Source organism: Mercenaria mercenaria, chromosome 10 (genome assembly GCF_021730395.1).
Source record: "Mercenaria mercenaria strain notata chromosome 10, MADL_Memer_1, whole genome shotgun sequence".
Classification (NCBI taxonomy): domain Eukaryota; kingdom Metazoa; phylum Mollusca; class Bivalvia; order Venerida; family Veneridae; genus Mercenaria; species Mercenaria mercenaria.
Window position 1 is genome coordinate 69,772,220 of NC_069370.1, and position 13,083 is coordinate 69,785,302.

The 13,083-nt window shown below is 34.6% G+C and overlaps 1 protein-coding gene across 7 annotated transcripts in view; it reads left to right on the plus strand.

Annotated features, from left to right (window-relative positions):
* LOC123560653 (thrombospondin type-1 domain-containing protein 7A-like) overlaps nt 1-13,083 on the plus strand; it is a 443,009-nt gene that overhangs the window by 131,119 nt on the left and 298,807 nt on the right. Inside the window, exon 1 of one of the 7 annotated variants that reach the window (XM_053553305.1) lies at nt 9,364-9,502. The exons of the other annotated variants lie outside the window; for them this stretch is intronic. The gene's annotated coding sequence lies outside the window, so the exon portion shown is untranslated. Of the gene's footprint in view, nt 1-9,363; nt 9,503-13,083 lie in introns of those variants that run through there. 7 annotated transcript variants of the gene reach the window in all.

The window sequence follows — 13,083 nt, forward strand, 5'->3', positions numbered from 1 at the left end:
TCATGAATATTGGTCAGAATGATTGCCTTGATGAAATCTAGGCCGAGTTCGAAATGGGTCATCTCGGGTCAAAAACTAGGTCACTAGGCCAAATCAAAGAAAAACCTTGTGTATGCGATAGAGGTGGTATTTTTCAATTGATCTTCATGAATTTTGGTCAGAATGATTACCTTGATAAAATCTAGGCCGAGTTCGAAAATGGGTCATCTGGGGTCAAAACTAGGTCACTAGGTCAGATCAAGGAAAAACCTTGTGTATGCGATAGAGGCTGTATTTTTCAATTGATCTTCATGAATTTTAGTCAGAATGATTACCTTGATGAAATTTAGACCAGGTTCGAAAATGGGTCATCTCGGGTGAAAAACTAGGTCACTAGGTCAAATCAAAGAAAAACCTTGTGTATGCAATAGAGGCTGTATTTTTCAACTGATCTTCATGAAATTTAGCCAGAATGATTACCTTGATAAAATATAGGATGAGTTCGAAAAATGGGTCATCTGGGGTCAAAAACTAGGTCACTAGGTCAAATCGAAGAAAAACATTGTGTATGCAATAGAGGATGTATTTTTCAATTGATCTTCATGAAATTTTGTCAGAGTGATTGCCTTGATGAAATCTAGGTCGAATTTGAATATGGGTTATCTGAGGTCAAAAACTAGGTCACTAGGTCAAATTAAAGAGAAATCTTGTGTATGCGATACTGTTTTTTTCAATTGATTTTTATGAAATTTGGTCAGGATGATTGCCTTAATGAAATCTAGGTCGAATTTGAATATGGGTCATCTGAGGTCAAAAACTAGGTCACTTGGTCAAATCAAAGAAAAAACTTGTGTATGTGATAGAGGCTGTATTTTTCAATTGATCTTCATGAAGTTTGGTCAGAATGATTGCCTTGATGAAATCTAGGTCGAGTTTGAACATGGGTCATCTAGGGTCAAAAACTAGGTCATATCTAAGAAAATGCTTGTTTTATCGCAAGAGACCAATTTTTTGGTCCAATCTTAATGAAAATTGGTCAGAATATTTGTTTCCATGAAATCACTAGGTCAAACATGTTTTACACTGTTATGGTGTGTTTCTTAGGTGAGCGACCTAGGGCCATCTTGGCCCTCTTGTTTGTTACTATACTGTCTTGTGTGCGTCAAATTGCAATTTACTGTGTCAGTGCATGCGGGGGGGGGGGGGGGGGGGGGGGTACATTCATCACCTTTAGTGATAGCTCTAGTTTGCCCTGTTTTTGACATTATATTTTATAATAATTGAAGCATTTTCAGGGGATATCCATCGTACTATGTTGAACTCATTCTTTTTAAACATTATTAAAAATGAATGTAAAATTTGTAAGTTCAGTGTTGATTCACAAATAAAGGTCACAAAAATTAGTTGCCCAGAAATATAAATTACTTCACAGTAATTCGTTATTTTTATGCAATCATTAAAAACACAGAAATACACTGGTCTCCTTCTAATAGGCAGGAGCCCACCATCTGGTTTGTGAAATTCACATTTTATTTGTTTTAATTAACAAAAAAAATCAAAAAGTTCTCTTTTGGACCAATTGTTACATCTTCAGTATTCATATTACTCACTTTTTAATGTACTTGGATGGACCTACCCCAAGATATTTTTCAGACATTTGAAAGCCAATCAAACAGTATAGCAAATATCTTTTGCTGTGTTAAACATAAGATAATAAAAGGTAACTTAATATTTTACTTACAAATTCTCATTCTTTTTAGATCATCTGTTTAAGGTGTCATTAGATGAATAAGCTTTCACTGTGAAATAATAATCAAGTTATAAAAAAAAAAAAGTCAGGTGTAGTAGTGGCTTGGAAATATAAATTTTTATCCATTTAGCACATTGTCTTGATGGCATCCCAGAGTTTTTGTCTAACATTGTTTTAATACCTGCAGAAATGTTAAGGTAGCCAAGTGATACTGGAAATGTAATTGATGTAATAACTGGAAATCTGTTTTCCTTATATAAAGTTAGCAAATTTCAAAATTACAAAGTTGGTACAAAAGATAGAGATCATCCTCAGATGAAAAACATTATTTGTTGTCTTGTTTATATTTTGATACAGCCACCAAATGTTTAGGGAGGCTGTGATCAATGAAAACTTCTAGTGTTGATACTTGCAAATTTCTCCTAATGGTCTATTTAGTAGATCGAGCTTCGGTAATGGTTTCTGAAATTGCATGTTTAGTGCTAGTGAGCTATGTTTGATATGGGCACAGAACACTAAAATTTGTTGTTATAGTGTAACTTCAATATTCTGTTGATACACAAACAAAGCTCTAAAACATTTTTAGCTCGACTATTCAAATAATATGTAGAGCTATTGGACTCGCCTGAGCGTCAAGTCCGCGTCCCAATTTGGTTAAGTTTTTGTATGTAAGCTGGTATCTCAGTAACCACTTGCAGGAATGGATTGAAACTTCACACACTTATCCACTGTGATAAACTGACTTACATTGCACAGGTTCCATAACTCTATTTTGGCTTTTTTACAAAATTATGCCCCTTTTTCGACTTAGAAATTTTTGGTAAAGGTTTTGTATGTAAGCTTGTATCTCAGTACCCACTAATGGGAATGAATTTAAACTTCACAAACTTGTTCACTTTCATGATCTGACATGCACTGTACAGGTCCCATACTCTACTTTGCATTTTTTCAAATTATGCCCCTGTTTCGACTCAGCAGTTTTTTGTTAAGTTTTTGTATGTAAGCTGGTATCTCAGTATCCACTAATGGGAATGGATTGAAACTTCACACACTTGTTCACTGTCATGATATGACATGCACTGCATAGGTTCAATAACTCTACTTTGCATTTTTACAAAATTACGCCCCTTTTTCAATTTAGCTGTTTTTGGTTAATTTTTTATATGTAAGCTGGTATCTCAGCACCCATGAGCGGGAATGCATTGAAACTTCACACGCTTGTTCACTGTCATGATCTGGCATGCAGTATCACGTTCCATAACTCTGCATTTTTACAAAATTTTGCCCTTTTTTTGACTTGGAAGTTTTTGGTTAAGGTTTTGTATGTAAGCTGGTATCTCAGTACCCACTAATGGGAATGGATTGAAACTTCACACACTTGTCCACTGTCATGAGCTGATTAGCACTTTGTAGGTTCCATAACCTCGTTTCGCATTTATACATAATTATGCCCCTTTTTCGACTTGTATTCATTCAGTTGACAAGGCTGTTGAATAGTCGAGTGTTGCTGTCCTCCGACAGCTCTCGGTTTTTTTTTAAATTATTTATTTAAACACTGAATATCTTAAATCAATATGGAATTATGATTTTATTTTTTGACGGCTAACATAAAATAGGCTGCAGCATTTAATATAGTTATTAACAAAATAGGTTTATTCAAGCAATACAGTGCTTCGTTAAAAGTTAGTAATTGATAAGAATACCTTGAATATTTTATGTGTTTTATTGGATGGTTTACAAAGTGTTCATACTAATTAATATTCTTCATATGCCAAAAGTATGGGCAGCATAGCATCCATTAATTGCTTTTACCTGATTGAGTTCCCTTCCATCAATGTGTGAATGTCTTTGATTTATGTCATTAATTGACAGATATGCTTTCAGTTGTAATTAATGGCATAACTGTAGTCTGATTTCATTACTTAATTGTTTTGTAAATGAGGTTTTCACACATTAAAGAGTTATGCAAAGATCTAATGTGAAAAAAAAAGTATGAATTATTATAGTGCAGGTGAAAATGGTAGAAGTTTTAAAACTGACTTTATATGCAAAGAGTATGTTAACATGAACTTACAAAGAAATGAGAATTTGGAAATGCTTAATTTAGAATCAAAGTTCTTCCACCTAGAATTGAAACCAGAAGGCACCTGTAATGTAATAAAACATATAAGCATCTGTTTGCCCTTTCATGCTTCTGTTGAATCAACAACTATTTCTCAAACATTTCTGAAATGTCTAGGTTTGCAGCTGTCTATATTATACAGGTTTTACTGTATTCAGAACTGTTCTGCAGTGGAGTAAAACTTTGGAGTGATAACCTATAATTCTGTTACCAGCTAAGAAGTAATTGCACACAATATTGTATATCTGATAGATAAGAGATAAGATGAAACATAAAATTTGATCTAAACTTGCATGATAAAACATATCTGCATCATTAGAGCTTTTTGTAGATAGTTTGTTCTTTATACTCAATGCTGTTTAAATAGGAAAGAAAACCTCATAAAACAGTAGAAGTAGAAGGATTTACCATAAATGTTACATCATTTTAGATAATTCTAAGTGGTAAAGTCCTGCTTACCTTCCCATGAGGTGATAGAAGCTTTGAGACATAGTCATAGTATTTTTATATGCTTGTGATATGAGGCATTATGTTCTCATCCATGGCAGTAGGCAAGCGGATGACATCCACAAAAGTTGCCTGCACTGATCTAGTGTTAACTTTATTATAATCTCTGCCCAATTTGATAACCAGCACACAGGCACCAGTATCGGACCTGGGACAAAAATTTGTTTGTTTTCATCCTAAATGAGTTAAAAATGAAAAATATGTAGTGAAATATGAGCCCCAATCAAAATATACATATGTCTACTGAAGGCCAGAATCTCGAGAATCGAGCCTGCGAGCAATGGGTTCACTTCCCAGGCCGTTGTGAAATAAATTCTCTAGACAATTAAACAAACTACCTATCACCATTTCATGTGTACATTTAGCTTCAAAATGAGACCGACCCCAAGTCTCTAGCCCTACCCATTCATGAAATATCTATCAGAAAACGAGTGCCTTTCTGCTGAAAGTTCCAGGTAGACAGAAATGTGGCACAATGAAACGGTACGAAATCAAGGACTAAAATATGTTTGTCAGCCAAGCAAGGGTCAAATTCAATAAAAAATACTAAAAAGTATAAATAAATACATAAACTAGGGCCACTCACAATCGTCAGTAGCTTCTCAAACACGCGATACTGGCGTTTCAAATTTTTCCACGGTCTTTCAATTGAATGCTATGCCATTGAACAGAATTCGTAAGGTATTTTTAAACGCAATTTCTGATTGGCCAATAGCGACACACCTCCGACAGAACCGCATCGTTTCGCACAAAATTACTCTGATATTATCGTATCGGTTTCAATGGCAGGTAATACAATTGAAAGACCGACGGAAAAATAAAAAAGTAAATATCGCGTGTAGCAGATGATACTGACGGTGGTGAGTGGCCATAATTTGCATATTTAGTAATACTTGTTATCAATGTCAAATGAATTTGACCCTTGCTAGGCTGACAAACATCTTTTAGTCCGTGATTTCGTACCGTTCCGTTGTGCCACATTTCTATCTACCTGGAACTTTCAACAGATAGGCACTCGTTTTCTGATAGATATTTCATGAACGGGAAGGGCTAGAGACTTGGGGTCGGTCTCATTTTGTAGCTTAATGTACACGTGAAATATTGATAGGTAGTTTGTTTAATTGTCTAGAGAATTTATTTCACAACGGCCCGGGAAGTGAACCCATTGCTCGCAGGCTCGATTCTCGAGATTCTGGCCTTCAGTAGACATATGTATATTTTGATGGGGGCTCATATTTCACTACATATTTTTCATTTTTAACTCATTTAGGATGAAAACAAACATATTTTTGTCCCAGGTCCGATACTGGTGCCTGTGAACCAGCAGTGGCACTATAGTCCCAAGAACAAAATAATTTTACATTTTGATAGCAAATTTTTCAAATAACATTAACATTACATTTACATTTTTCCACCAAAAACTTTTAGGGGTTGCAATATATATTTATAGTTATAAATATATATTTTGGGGGATAAAATTGCCATTTTAGTTGTTCCTGGTGGTCAGTAAGCATACGAGACTGATCCCAGATTTCTTGTTTACTGTGATTAGCAACTTACCCGCTTTTAATTGTTGGAACTGATAAACCATGCATTATTTTTAGGTGATGAGCTATTGTGACTGGTCTTTGTCAGGCGTCCGTCTGCATCCGTCATGTGTTGTCCGTCAACATTTGCCTTTTGAACACTCTAGAGGCCTCATTTGTGACCCAGTATTTATGAAACTTGGTCAGAATGTTTGTCTTGATGATCTTTAGGTCAAATTTGTGAAACTGGGTCATGTGGGGTCAAAAACTAGTCGGTAGGCCAGAGCAAAGGAAAAGCTTGTGAAAACTCTAGAGGCCACAGTTGTGACTCAATCTTTATGAAACTTTGTCAGAATGTTTTTCTTGATGATCTCTAGGTCATGTCAAAAACTAGGCCACCTGTTCAAATCAAAGGAAAAGCTTGTGAAAGGTGGAGGCCACAGTTGTGATTGAATCTTTATGAATCTTAGTCAGAATGTTTGTCTTGTTGATTTCTAGGTCAAGTTCAAAACTGGGTCATGTGGGGTCAAAAACTAGGTCAGTAGGCAAGATCAAAGGAAAATCTTGTTAATACTCGAGGGTCCACGGTTTAAGTTTGAAACTCAAGAGAATTGGGCAGATTGTTTGTCTTGGTGACCTCTAGGTCCAGTTCGAATTAGTCACCCGGTCAAATCAAAGGAAAAATTTGTTAATACTCTTGAGGCCACAGTTGAGACCCTTTCTTTATGAAACTTAGTCAGAATGTTGGTCTAGATGATTTCTAGGTCAAGTTTGAAATTGGGTCTTGTGGGGTCAAAAACTAGGTTACTAGGCCAGATCAAAGGAAAATCTTGTTAACACTCTAGAGACCACAATTTAAGTTTGAAACTCATGAGGATTGGTCAGAATGTTTGTCTTGATGACCCTCTAGGTCAAGTTTGAACCTGGGTCATGTGAGGTCAAGAACTAGGTCACCTGTTCAGATCAAAGGAAAAACTTGTTAACACTCTAGAAGCCACAGTTGTGATCCTATCTTTATGAAACTTGGTCAGAGTGTTTGTCTTGATGATCTCTATGTAAATTGTGAAACTGGGTCATGAGGGATCAAAATCTTGGTCAGTAGGTCAGAGTAACTCTAGTGAGCGATATAGGGCCCTCATGGCCTTCTTGTTATGACAACACATTATGCTCTATTCCCCACCGAAATTATTTTGAACATGAAGTCTTGCAATAATGCTTGAACAAATGCCGACAAACATGACAACTTGGCAGACAATAACAAACAGTATTACAAATATCTGTTACTGTATTTAGGATTAGGTAAATGATAAATCACTTTGTGTTGTAATTACAGGTTTTCATTGTTTTTAGATTATCAGATTATTTAGATATCTTTGAGAGTGCATTAAATAAATTAAAAAGCTTTCAAATGAGAAATGATAATCAAGATTTATAAAAAAAAAATTTTTTGTCAGGTGTGGTAGTTATTGGCTTGGAAATACAGAGCCATTTGGCATTTGTCTTGATAGAATCACAGAGTTCTTATTTTACACATTGTTATAGCACCTGCAGAAATGTAAAGGTAAATAGACTGGAATACAGTCAATAGTAAGATGTCTTTATGCTTTTTACCTTGATATTATAATTACTGTTAGTCTGTCTTTGTACTAAGTAGTTCACAAATTTCAAAATAATGAAGTTGCTACTAAAGATCAAGGTCCTACTCAGATGACTGTCTTATCCTCATACTTGGTACTAAAGGTTTCATACAGACACATGTCCAATAAACTAGATCCTTTATCATTGGATATAATTTTTCTACTTGTTTCACTGTCTGTCTCTATCAGTAATTCATTTTGTCCCTGTATCTCTAACATTGATTTTATCTTTCACGTATTCCAATCATTGTATGTCTCTGACATTGATTTCATCTTTCCCTTGTTCCAAGCATCCTATGTCTCTAACATTGATTTAATATGTCCCTTGTTCCAAGCATCCTATGTCTCTGACATTGATTTCATCTTTCCCATGTTCCAATCATCTTAATGTCTCTGACATTGATTTTATCTTTCCCTTGTTCCAATCATCTTATGTCTCTAACATTGATTTTATCTTTCCTTTGTTCCAGTCATCCTATGTCTCTGACGCTGATTTCATACTTCCCTTGTCCCAATCATCCTATGTCTCTGACATTGATTTCATACTTCCCTTGATCCAATGATCATATGTTTGTAACATTGATTTTATCTTGCCCTTTTTGCTATGACCCTATAATGTGTCTAACATTGATTCTGTCTTGCCCTTTTTACAATGACCCTGTATCTCTGCCATTGCTTGTTTCTTGTCCTTGTTGTTTTTCTGGATCACTATCATTGATTCCTTTTAGTCACTTGTGCTACCCAGTATCTGTATCATTGATTCTTTCAAGTCATCGTTACTCAACTATATCTTTGTGGTTTATTCTGTTTTGTCCTTGGTGATTTCCAGTTTAGATATAATTCATTTTGTCTAAAAGTTGATGCTGTCCTGTATCTCTATGCCAATTATTTCTGTCATTTGTGCTACCATTTTACATGTATTGTATCTATGTCAGTCTTGCCTGACTTTGGAGCTTTTGAAATGTTAGATTTAGAGATACATCCTTAGCAATATGATAATATGTCAGGCTATAAGACAAGTGTTGTAGAAACATGATAGTTTAGTAATTATTTGACTAGTCCAATAAAACCAGAATGATTTCTGTAGTAGATCCTTCTAGTAGGAAATAATTCTGATTTAGAAATGAGAGATACTACTTGGATTAAACAGCCTCATTGTTATTATCCATATGTTGTTAGTTTAATGCTCCCAGCTAATGTTTGGCATTCTTGGTTTGATCTGCCACCATTTGAAAACTAGATCAGTTAATTATGAGGGTCTTAGCAGAAAGATCAAATGAGCTTTGCTACCTGAAGAAACCTTGGTTTTGGTAATTGGGAAGGGCACCTGGTTCCTGAAACAATCAAAACTATCAAGGTTGGTTTGGCTTACAAGGATTGACAGTAGACTATTTGTTTTATCTTCACTAAACTTGTTGTACAAACTATTATCATTACTGTATTTATTGAAATAAGTGCATTACTTCTTGTATCTTTTAAGTTTTAGTTAATACATGTAACTGTACTCTTCTGACTAACCCAAATCATTTAATGAATAACTATATTTCAATTAAAAATTAAATTTATGCCAACTCATTATTTTCTTGTATTTCTTACTACTGTCTGTTTTGTCTTTAATTTAGTTCTGGCTTACCCCTACCTGTTAATTGGTCTGATTCTTGTCCATGAACTGCCTATTGTAATGCATTCTTTCATTGTGTGTTTACAAATAATAGACAACAGAGGCATGTCAGTGCCTAGAATCTATATTCAGTCACACCTCAGTACCCAGGTGTACAAAGCTTAGAACAATACCTACATGTAAGCTTTTATAATAGAAGTTAAGTAGTGTCTGTACTACCAATTAGTTAATGGATGCTTATGAGTGGTGAACAACTCAAAGAAATGCTGGAGCAAAACACTGTGAATCAGTCAGAGGAGAATAATTTGGGTAGAAGTTAGTAATTAATGGATATGAAATATGGAAACTCTTAACAAATAGGTTTGTGTTTTTGGCTAATTTTTGAGTAGAACATCCTGGTTTTTGTAGTATGAAATATCATAGAATGCTTGTTTTGTGAAAAAAATATGTCACTTACTGTGTAATATAATTGTGTAAAGGTTGTTGTTGTTTTTTTGATTACTGAATAATTTTATATAACAGCGTTTACTAAGAAATCCATTGTCAAAAGCAAAGATTCATAATGGGATTGTAAAAATTGTGTATACATAAATAAGACTGGCTCAAGTCAGAATTTCTTATTGAGGAAGTAGAAAAATTCTTAAGTCAACAGACAGTTTTCAGGATTTGCTTTCTGTTTAATGATAAAGTAGTGTTCTGAATATTCACATAGAAGTCTTACATAGGCCATATCATCAATAGTCAACAGAAAAGATAACATATTTAAATGTTCAAAATTTCTAGACTTTCATCTCACAAATTTCTCCTTCTTTTAGAAATTTAAAGTAATATGTCAGGTTGGCAAACCAATTTATTGAAAATTCACAGCTGAAAGATTTCTGATTTAAAACCACTTCTGACAAAATTTATGTCTTAGCTGGGAAATCATCTGTGATTGAAACTCAATTTTCTATTTTTTCATGCTCTGCTTCTAGTCTGAAAATGTCAGAATGTTATGATCAATGTTTGATTGTTCTTTGATTTATTTGTAGAAAGAGTTTGCCAAGCTGTCAAGTTGACTAAATATTGTTAGTTATGGAATGATTAAGGATGGGATATTGATGATTTTTGGTTTTGTAATGATGATTGCAAATTTTGTAATACTTTTTTAATTATAATTTTGCTTGGTGTGTGGTGATAGTAAAAAACTGCCTGTTATTATTTCCAGTCATTTGGGACCATGGAGTTCTTTCTGTGTAAAAGTTTGCTTAGTTGGTCCTGGTGCCAGAGGTAGAGAGGGCTTTTCTATATTTCATTACCTTTTGTGAACAGATTCAATCACCATGCATCTACTGTTGTTTGTCCTGATCGCTTTCAACTAAAACATTTTCTTTTAAAAATCTTTTTGAGCTGCCAGTCTATCTGGATGCTCTAATCGTGAAATGAAAATTCTCAATATCTTTATTTGGTATCTTATTTATATGACCTCATTACTGCTTCTGCAATCTGTATATTGTACCAGATTCTCAGATCACAGGTACCCTGCAGCTGACATTTAGCTACTGTTTTGGCTAGCCGCTGTGATTTAACTGTAATTTCTCCTATTCTGTATGTATATAATCACCAAAATTTTAAAATAACCCACAGCTTTTGATTTAAATGTTTCTTTAAAATATTCAGAATTTGCCGATGATATTAAAAAAATAATAAGGTAGCTTTCACACCATTTTTTCGTCATTTTTTCAACCAACGGAATTGGATTCAGAATCTGTCATGACAATGAAAATGACATTCCGTGAGGGTAGGTAAAAAGTGCAAGATTCCTGGCATGCACAGGCATTTCCACTGCAAAGCCAGGCTCAGTCCACATCAATATAGTCTCTGAGCAACATTGGCATATAGGTAGATGGAGATGAGACAGTGTGCCAACTGCATGAACCAGGTTGATAGGCGACAGGTCAAGATCACAAATTTGGCTCAAATTTGAAATTGGGCACAACTTTTCATCTTACCAAGGTATTCACTTGAGACTTCAAGAACATAGGTGATGAGACGATGTGTAGAGTACTACACTACTTCCCCCCACCCCAAAAATGTCTTATGTCTGAGAAGATTAAATCAAGACCAAAATTAATTTGCAGATTATCAAAAAACTTATAAATATTTTTGTCAAGCCCGCTTGAGGTGAGCTCGACTTAGTTGTCACTTTTGGCGGGTAGGTGTATGTGCTTGCATCTGTGCGTCCATGCATCTGTCCAATTTTGTCCGGACCATAACTTTGACATGTATGGACCAATCTTAAAATTGTTTACATTTGGCATGAACGTTTACCTCAATGAGAAGATGTGTCATGCACAAACCCCATGTTCCTATCTCAAAGGTCAAGGTCACAGTTGGAGGTCAGAGGTCAAATGGAAGTTTGTCCGGAGCATTTCTTCTTCATGCATGGTGGGATGTTGATGTAACTTAGCATAAATGTTCACCATTAAGAGACGGAGTGTCATGCGCAAGAACCAGGTCCCTAGGTCTAAGCTTAAAGTCACACTTTGACAGCTGGCATGCTCGACTTCCGCCCGTGGGCATACTTGTTTATGTAAAGGTTTATTTTATGATCAAGGTTCTGGTCAGTAACTGAAAAATACTTGGTCAACTTCGCAGTGAAAAAACAACTGAAGAATAGATAGTTTAGATAGTTTCATTCCCTTATGACAATTATATACAATTATACAAGAAAAACTTTCGCTGTATCTCTGTTCTTATGGAAGGGATTTGATTCAGTTGAAAAATAGTTCTTCAACGTCACCAGCCACATCATTTATCACAGTGCATTACTCTTGCAGATATATTCACTGAATTATTTTACTTTTTATACTTAATATACACTTCCACTTTTTCTCTATTAATACTATATACATTTGGTTCAGGCTTAGACTGTTTTCCAACATCACCATTGTGAGGGTGATGGGGTTGGAGAGGGGGTATTTATAGCTCACCCTAAAGATATCTCAAGTTTCCTGTTATTTTCCCTATTTCACTATCCAGCACCAAGTCTGCTGTCTCCTGTGAAGCTCTTTTTAGATACTTTTTGTTGTTCTAAAAATATTATGAGCTAATTGTCTGATTTATGTGACATTTTCTGCTATTTCAGTTGAATTAAGTGAAAAAAGTGCTATCTGATGTTTGGTTATGAATATTAAACAAAAATATACAAAGTAAGAAAACACTTGACTTAAATAATAACCATAAACATAGAAAAATAATATTTTCAAGTTTGTTTCCATGTGTGTTTGTAAAACAACATTAAACTGGTAGAACACAATGTTATATTTCATGAAGTTGTTTGTTTATCATGATATTTTTGAAATGCTCATTATATTAAGATGATAATTCTGGTGTACCTATGACTAGAAGCTGTATAGAAATGGTCGGCATTAATTCTCCCGCATTGAATGTAGTTGCACGCATTGAATGTACACTATTAAACCTATGTTAAACCTAACCCTAACCTTGAGTCAGTATATTGTACACTCAATATGTGCGTACATCCAATAGGGGCGATTAAATGTTGGCGGTATAAGAACTGGAATATTCAAAGAACATGTAGAGGTATATAGTGTTTGCCCTTTAATGTCATCATGCATGTCCTTGTCAGTTTTCACTACTTTTGTGAGTAGTACTACAAGTGGGAATGGACTGAAACTTCAACATTGTGATGATTTAATATGCAATGCATAAGTTCTGTTACAGATCTTTTCTTCTTTTTCACAAATTATGTGGCTGAGCAATTTTAGTAAAGCTGGTATTTTAGAAATTGATTCTGATTTGGTCTGTTTTAAAATTAATGAATGGATGAAAGCAAGCTTGAGTATTGGAATCAAAGAACATAACTTATTTTTATTTTATGCTAACTAATGAAATACTGTATTATATCAGTTAAATATTTCCATATCTCATCACTCACA